The sequence below is a fragment of the Emys orbicularis genome, chromosome 6 (assembly GCF_028017835.1).
Source record: "Emys orbicularis isolate rEmyOrb1 chromosome 6, rEmyOrb1.hap1, whole genome shotgun sequence".
Classification (NCBI taxonomy): Eukaryota; Metazoa; Chordata; order Testudines; family Emydidae; genus Emys; species Emys orbicularis.
The window spans coordinates 77,072,567-77,081,406 of record NC_088688.1 but is presented as its reverse complement, the minus strand read 5'-3'; the positions used below and the strand labels follow the sequence as shown (position 1 = coordinate 77,081,406).

Below are 8,840 nucleotides of genomic sequence, written 5' to 3'. Positions count from 1 at the left end.
TCAACTGTAATTATTCAATTTAAGAAGATAAGGACCGATAGATTTATGAATAACCTGAAGACAGAACTGTGAGGATCATTGGCATAAAACAACAGGAGTCTAGGTCCTTTTGGTAACACCTGAGGATAAAATGAGAAACCTAGAGTGCAGAAACAAGAAACATCAATGATACAACTTTAGGTGCTCTGAGGACCTTAGTCTCTGCAACATCATTCCCAATCCAAATGCCACCATATGTTGCCTTCTCATGGTTCCAGAGCAGAAGGGCTCTTTGAAAACAGAGAAAGACTAAAACTAACAAGGGAAGAAGGTCAATAACCACCACAAATATTTTCCCATAGGAAAAAAAACAACCCTCTACTTTTTATTTCTGTACTCAACCTTACATTCTGCATAAAGAAAGTCGCTGGAACATTGGTAAGTTTTGTTTCCTGAAGTCAGCTATGCGTTCTTTTCTTACGTGCTAAAACTGGACAACAAACTGCAATACCAGCAACCCAAATAGCAAAAACAATGACCAAAAACATTTGCACTGGTCCATGCTTGGAGTGTCACTCAGGGGTAGATTACTTGTTATAGTTTAACACAACAGAGCAATGCTATATATACCGTGAATCATATGGCAAGAGTCACAGTCAGTCAGTGCTGCTGCGAACAGGAGAACTTTGCAGCTAGGTGAATCCAACATACCACGGGAGGTGTGAACAATCTTCATAACATTTACCACCAATTTCTTAGCAAGATTAACAAATGCAATGCTGAAAATAAGTACGAGTGACATTCACTAATGTCCAGTGATGCACCTCCTGATACAACAGATTAACAATATCTTTCCAACCAAGCTCACAGCAATCAGATGAGTAAGCAAGTGATCATCTCTGATATGACAGCAAAAAGTTCCATGTTTCTTAACTGGTTTGTTTTCCCAAATGTATTTTGCTCCTTAGAAAGGTTTTGGACTTCAAGAATTCCTGTAAAAATTTCATCTGTCTGGTGAGATGGTTCACATACATATTACTCCAACAGCTGAGAAGAACCCATAAAATAATCCAGCCTGTTGATGGAATGCAATACTGAAAAAAACCTCACAAACCACAGCACTCCAAATATATGTACCCAATGGGTATTTTTAGGGCACTACTATTGTGAGAAAGAACAAGGATATTACTTAACTAAAGAAGATAGAAATATGATATTTGTAAAATACATAATAAAATAATAATCTCTCACGTGCACTGTATTGTAATTAATGCTAAACCTCAAATAATGTAGGGGTTATGCAGTTTTGCTAAAAATCACATTCCCCTTCCTGTTCAGGTATGAGAAACATTCATTGTTTCCCCAAAATATTAGGTTGTTCTTTGCTACCCTTCCCCCAAATAAAATTGATTTATCAGAACTTAAACCTTGTTGCCTACACACACAAAATAAAAAAAACAGGCTAAGGACAGAGACAGAGAGAAATTCATGATAAAATGGTAAAAAGAAAAAAGGAACGGGGAAATCTTATTATTTGGTAGCTTTTGCCAACCAAAAATACAAGTGAAATTTAATTATTTATTACCTGCTGGAGAAACAACTATTACTTAAAAATCTTGGGTGCACTGACTAACTACCACATCTTTCCTGAGGCTGAAGCTGAAAACTGGAATCCTGCTTCAATTTCCTTTTAAACACCACCAAAAAGCTGAAAAATGGATGATGTGGTCTCTAGTTTGTTAGATTTCTCTTCTGGCTCTACTTAACCAGGTATCTGCCATTTTCTATTCTTTGGGAAAAGTGCAGTTACAGTAACGTGGCTAAAAAAAACAAACCTCGAGACACCTATATTTTCTTGCTGGAAAAAACAAATTTGACATCTAAGTTATCCTTGAACAAGTCATTTTAAAAATTCTTCCTTTTGGGGGAGGGCAGAGAGGCAAGGGGGGGAACGGGGACAAGAAGTTAAGAGGGAAAAGATTTTTTTAAAAAAATGTAAAACAGAAGTTGTTCTCAGGTAATACTGGCCTGCAGAAACACATTATGATAATAATGGCAAGTAAAATAAGCATAAAATAATTCTTTCAGTTTACCTTTTTGATATATCAGAAATGGCAAAAGGATGGCAAAAATATGTCTCTTTCAACAGCAAAACTCCAAGGGGACAGAAAGTCCCGATCACAAATACATCTAGTGCAGGGCCAATCGGATGGGGGGCGGGGGGGCAGGAGGGCCATTTGGCCTGAGCCTCAAGCTCAAAGGGGACCTCAAATTTAGACACTTGTTAATTTTTTGGCATTTGATAAGTTTCGCAACTTGTTTTCATGTGCATCCCCATTGGATCAAAATGTGACACTCTCAGCTTAGAGCTGCAAATTTAAGGAATTGCTTCAAGAAATACTCGAACTTAGACTCTCTGGGGTGTTTCCTAATATCACAATTGCATTGCGTATTTTTGTCAGTTTGCCTGCATCAGTGGTTTCAGATGAACGCACCTTCAATGTGTTGAAGCAGGTAAAGAACTATCACCGTTCAACTATGGGACAAGAGCATTTGAATGGGCTCGCCATGCTTAATATCAACTGTGACATTGCACGAAAGCTACATTTTCCCTCAATAATTAGTGCATTTGCACAGAAAAAGGCTAGAAAAGCATTTGTTAAATAAAAAAATATTCAAATTATGTCTCACTCTTTTTTTGGTGCCTTATTTTGTTTTCATGTGTTGTATTTTTTTTTTTTTTTTATTGTGGCTAGGGGCCTCAAAAGCTGGAAGTGGCCTGGGCCTCTCTGGACCTCTGAGAGGGCCTGGTCTAGTGTGACCTACCACTTCATGCATCTTACTCTTCTTTACGCATTTTGTGTGTTGGGGTGGGTGGGTGAGAGAGGGAGGTTGACAGAGTGAAGAAAAAGAGGAGTGGGAGGGAAGGCAGAAAGAAAAGAGCAGCAGATACATACATGGTTCAGTTCCTTGCTCCCTACACTGGGCAAACTGCAAAAGCCTTGGAGCAAAGGTGCTCTGCAACGATCCCTTGAGCCAAGTGTATAGATGAAATGAGCTGCTTCAGAAAAGATTCTCATCCAGCCTTCCTCAGCCTAGAATGGTCTCTAACCCTGCTCTGAGTGAGCAGTGGAGGGGATGAAAGAGGGAGAGGGAAATGTCCTTTGTTGAAGACAAAACAAAACAACAAATCACTGATAATCACGGCTAACAGATTTATTCATGGATACAAGAGCAACAATTAAAAAGAGGTTTGCCATCACTTTAATATACATTTGGGTTATGATTTTAAGAAATGCAGCTGAAGGATAAACAGTAAACTATTTTCCACATCTCAAAACTACTATGCTAAAGTACTTGGGGATTTACTTAAACTTTCAACTCAAATAAAATAACTCAAATGTAAATACTTTTGGTTGACAAAAGGCTAGGTTTCCTTAAGTGCACATGTGCAAAAGCTAATATTAAAGATTTATGCTCTAAATCCAGAATGCCATGCGGGTTGGTTTTTAATTAGAGACTGTTACTTTACACAATTATAGGTCTGAGATCAAAAATAAACTTATCTAATGCTCAAGAGAGGGCAATATGTACAGCAGTTCTAAGATAAACAAGCTTCACAGACATAGTGGAAGATTTTACAATCTTTATATTGGGTATACAGTACAAATGAATGCCTGTTAGGAAGCAATACTTAAAACCTGATGAGTGTCATACAACTTTATCCCGTGACTAACATTAAGGCCTGGTCTACACTATAGAGTTAGGTAGACGTAAGGCAGCTTACGTTGACCTAACTCTGTAAATGTTCACATTACAATGTTGCTCCCACTGATGTAAGTCACTCACTATTCCGACTCAATAACACCACCTCCGCAAGAGGTGTAGCACTTAGGTTGATGTAGCTATGGCGACTCAGTGTCTCAGTTACATCATCTGTTGGTTGTTGGCCTCTGAGTGGCTGCGGCTGTCGACCCCAGGGAGGGGGTGGGGAGAGAGCTCCAGCTGTCGGCCCCAGGGCAGGGGGTGCTCCATCTGTCAGTGCCCCACAATGCCCCACACAGTTAAGTCGGTGGAAGCGCTTCTGGTGAGGATTTGTACACTGACAAGGGACAAGGGGTGGACGTGAACCACCGTAATAATTACCTAATTTAGGTCAACTTATTTTGTAATGTCGACTTGCCCTTACAAAGAGCTAAGAAAATATAACCAAGCTTCTTCAGTTTCAAACCAACAGAACAGTACAAATTATTCTGTTCAGTCTATTCTGCCTGGACTTTAAACCGCAGCACCCAATTAAAATTGTTCTGGAAGGCAGATTTTCAGTAAATTCTGGCAGCAGTCAGAAATTATCTGGGACTCTGGATCAAATTAATCCCTGCTGGAACACTACTGGCTTCAGCAGAGTACCACTAAGGATGAATTTGGCACTGTAATGGCAATCTCAGTCATCCAGCTGCTTGAGCCTGAAGGAAAGCACACATCCAGGATCACTGCTACAGTGTGTGTCTATTTGGGGGTGGGGGTGGGGGATACAAGTACAGTACAGAACCAAACAGGGGGAACATGGGCAGCAGAGTCCTACTCCAAACCCCAGGGAAGTCAATGGTAAGACTCCCAATAAGCTTTGGATGAGGCTCTGTATAAAACTTTGCTTGTAGGAGGTCCAAGTATGGCTTTAAGTGCCATATACTGAAATCCTCTTGGAGTTTTGGGTACAAAACATAAAAAGAAGTATATATTCACAAAAGAGTATTGGTACAATGCCTAATACAATGAGGTCCCGCTACTGATTAAAGACTCTAGGTGCTATCACAATACAAAATATTAATAGTTTATAGCTTGCAGCTCTATTTGTATGCCATGTATATGTATTTACAGTTTAATTTTCCCAGTAGGGATTAATTAAACCACACAAAAAATACAGCTCACTTATTTATATTTACATTGTCCTCAATAACTCTAAGGTGAAATGACTGTTTCATCATTAAAGATTTAAATAGACCAGCCTGGGAATGAAAACTCAGAAGTTGTTACTCAAATTGACAGTTGATTTTCAGCTAAAATACTTCATTTCAGCTTCACACATTCAGATAAAATGACAACCTGACATACTGTGACACTATTTTGAAAGTAATAAGTCTAATGAGGGATCGTAATACTACAATGCAATCTCTAGTGTACTGTTCAACCCATCTTTCTGAGTTTTGGGAATCTCACAAGGTTTTTTCTTTTAAAAAAAATTATGTTAAATAACATTGTTTCTATTACTTGTCAAGTGCAACGTCTGGATTTTCTCTCACTGACTAAGCGTCTCTCTAGTACTAGCTTGTTTTATTTACTTTTTTTCTCCCTTTTAAGCAAGCCAAGAAAAATACATAGTACAAGGGGAATTATCTACACAGTCAACTTCAAAATTAAAATACCCTTTTTATTCTTTTGTAAGACCTTAGGTGAATTTGAAGGAACAATGTATTGTAAGAAAAATGAACAACTGGATTGAAAATGACGTAATTTACTTCACTGGAGGAGTGAATTCTGAGACCAGGATTACCTTATCCCTTATCACATTTATTCAGGAGTTCCCCTGAGTTCAAAAGTTCACAGCAGCCATTTATAATGGTCTATTACTTCTGAAGCAAGTCAGAGTGAAAGCACTGCTTTTAATCAGCACACAAGTACAATCATTATACAAATGTTACCAATAGGGCGAAGACTGGAATGGGACCAAGCATACTGATGCTCAAACAATTAAGAGATGCTATTTTAAAAAAAAAAAAACTTTAAAAAACTGAATTATAGCCACAAGAGCCTGCAGAAACACCATACTCAGCCCTGGAAAGAGAGAACGGAAAATTCTGGGCCTGATTCTGCTTCTATTGAAATTAATAGGCATTTAGCAATGACTGCACAGGGGAAAAATGACAGGCAGGCCATTATTGTTTTATGCTGTAGAGCAGGGCCCCTTCAGCAAAACTTTACAAAGAGTTCCATCCAGCCACTGGCGAGAAAGACAGAAGCTGCGCTAAGGGGTCTCAAAGGAGGTCAAGAAAAGTGTGTGCTTGCATGTAAGCCTCAAGACTTTCTCAGGTATACAAAGCTTCCACCCCGCCCATTGCATGGGAAATCCTCCACAACCCTAGCACAGGCATAATTAGCAGTGTAGACTGCAAGGCACTGCTTAGCTGAGTAAAGACATGCCTGAACCCTTATGGTATGTACATTCTGTTCAGGGCTCTCTACATCTCCAAGCAGAGTCTCCCCACTCTACACTGCTATTTTTAGCAGTGTAGTGTCTCCCTGCCAGAGTCTTCCCCTGCCACAGGGAAAGGATCCAGCAGCAGGGAAAGACTCTGGCAGGGGAGGCAACAGAGAAGGGCTCCAGCAGGTCTCTGCTGTTGGAGCCTTTCCTTGCAACCTCCTCCCACCAGAGCCTTTCACTGCACATCACAGTGTGGGCACAGACTGATTTTCACCTAGGTCATGGCTACACTCGCAGATGTAGAGCACTGTGAGTTAAACCCACCTTCGTAGAGCGCAGTCGGGAAAGCGCTGCAGTCTGTCCACACTGACAGCTTCAAGCGCACTGGCGTGGCCACATTTGCGGCACTTGCAGCGGCATTAGGAGCACTGCATTATGGGCAGCTATCCCAGCAAGTGACTGCAACGTGCTTTTCAAATGGGAGTGGGGTGGGGTGGAGTGTGACAGGGAGTGTGTTGTGTGTATGTGGGGGGAGAGAGAGCGGGTTTTTGGGGTGCTGAGAGTGTGTCAGCATGCTGTCTTATAAGTTCAGACCCCCCTCTTCCCCCCCCCACCTCTCTCTCTCACTCACTCAAAGCAAACAGTAAATGTTTGCTTTTCTCGGAGATTATAAGCAGCAGGCTTCTCCGAAATGGAGCTTTGAAAGGGCATTTCCGCATTCCTGCAGCCGATTTCACAACAATGACAAGAGTGGCCACTTGACTTAAGGGGATTATGGGAAGTTTCTGGAGGCTGATCACAGCACAGTAACGCAATACCTCGTTCACACTGGTGCCATGGTGCTCCAGCAGGGGTGCAGCAAATGTTATTCTACTCGCCGAGGTGAAGTACAAGCAGCGCTGTAGCTGTGGAGTCAGAGCGCTCTACGGGCCTTGCCAGTGTGGATGGGGAGTGAGCTAGGACGCCTGGGGCTGCTTTATTGCGCTGTAACTCGCAAGTGTAGCCAAGGCCGTAGGTGTGTTGCCAGTAGTGTGCAGTGTAGGCGTAGCCTTAATGGTTACTGTGAGAGACAATTTTAGGTCTGTATAAAACTTGCATATCTAGAAGCAAGGAATGGGTGTAAAGTATGATCATAAGGGCAAGATGCTGTTACTTATGCTGAGTAGTACGTTACTCTGCATACTTACTTAGAGCTGTTCTACACTAGGAATTTACATCGGTACAGCTACGTCTCCAAGGGCTTTGAAAAATTCACACCAGAGAGATGTAGTTATACCAAACTAGCCCCCAGTGTAGACAGCACTAGCTACAGCCTCTCGGGGAAATGTATAACCTACACCAATGGGAAAACCCAATGTATGCAGTGTCCACACTGAAGTGCTGCAGCTGCGCCACGTACCATTTTAAAGTGTAGATCAGGGGTCGGCAACGTTTGGCACGCGGCTCGCCAGGGTAAGCACCCTGGCGGGCCGGGCCAGTTTATTTACCTGCTGACATGGCAGGTTCGGCCGATCGCGGCCCCCATTGGCCGCAGTTCGCCGTCCCGGGCCAATGGGGGTGGCGGGAAGCCGCGGCCAGCAAATCCCTCGCCCGTGTCGCTTCCCGCCTCCCCCATTGGCCCGGGACGGTGAACCGCGGCGAGTGGGGGCCGCGATCGGCCGAACCTGCCACGTCAGCAGGTAAATAAACTGGCCCGGCCCGCCAAGGTGCTTACCCTGGCGAGCCGCATGCCAAACGTTGCCAACCCCTGGTGTAGATATACCCTGACTCTAGAAGTAAAGTATTACTCAATGGGTGAAATCCTGGCTCCGCAGAAATCCATAGGAGCTCTGCCACTGACTTCAATGGGGTGAGATTTTACCCTACATGAGTAGGGAGACAGTATCTGACTTTTAGCTGGTGTTTCATAGGTCTTCTCTGCCTGCTTTTCATTACTATTCCTGTATGTTCTCTCGTGAACAAGCTTTTACTGCATATTTTAAATATTTAAAAAAAGAAAAATTCACCTTAATACTCTGTGATGGGTTGGACCCCTTGGGAAGTCACCTGATGTGCTGAGATACCACTGAGTCTACCTGTTCTGCCAACATGGGCCCCCTTTTACCTGTCTTGCTGAGCCAGGCTCTTAAAACCTCCTCTAACACACACACAGGCAGAGCCACACCCAGCTGCAGATCAGCTCTGGGAAGACTCAGCTTAAGGGACTTGCTCCAGCACTCAGATGTCTACCTCCCTTGGAGTACAGACCCAAAGATATATTATATTTGCCTCTTCCCTCAATGTGGAAGAGGGTATGCACAATTTCTCGCGCCCCCCCCCATTAGAAATCACATAAACTGGGTTATATTATAAACCAGAAATAAATTTATTAACTATAACAGATGTATTTTAAGTAGTTAAGGAGGTAGCAGACAGAACAAGGCAGATTACTAAGAAAATAAAACAGAGTATGCAAACTAAGCTTAATACACTAAAGAAACTGGTTACATGTAAGTTCTCACCCTAAATGTGGTTCTAATAATCTTCTTCACAGGCTAGATGCCCTTCCAGCCTGGGACCAGTTCTTTCCCCCTGTTCAGTCTTAGCTGTTTCCAGCAGTCATCTTGGGTGGAGTAGCAGGGGAGAACTGATGACCTGGATTACTTTACTGCCCACCCTT

General features: G+C 42.4%; 1 pseudogene; it reads right to left on the bottom strand.

Moving 5' to 3' along the window:
- On the bottom strand, window positions 1–6,892 carry LOC135879861 (uncharacterized; annotated as a pseudogene).
- Window positions 6,893–8,840: the final 1,948 nt, after the last annotated feature.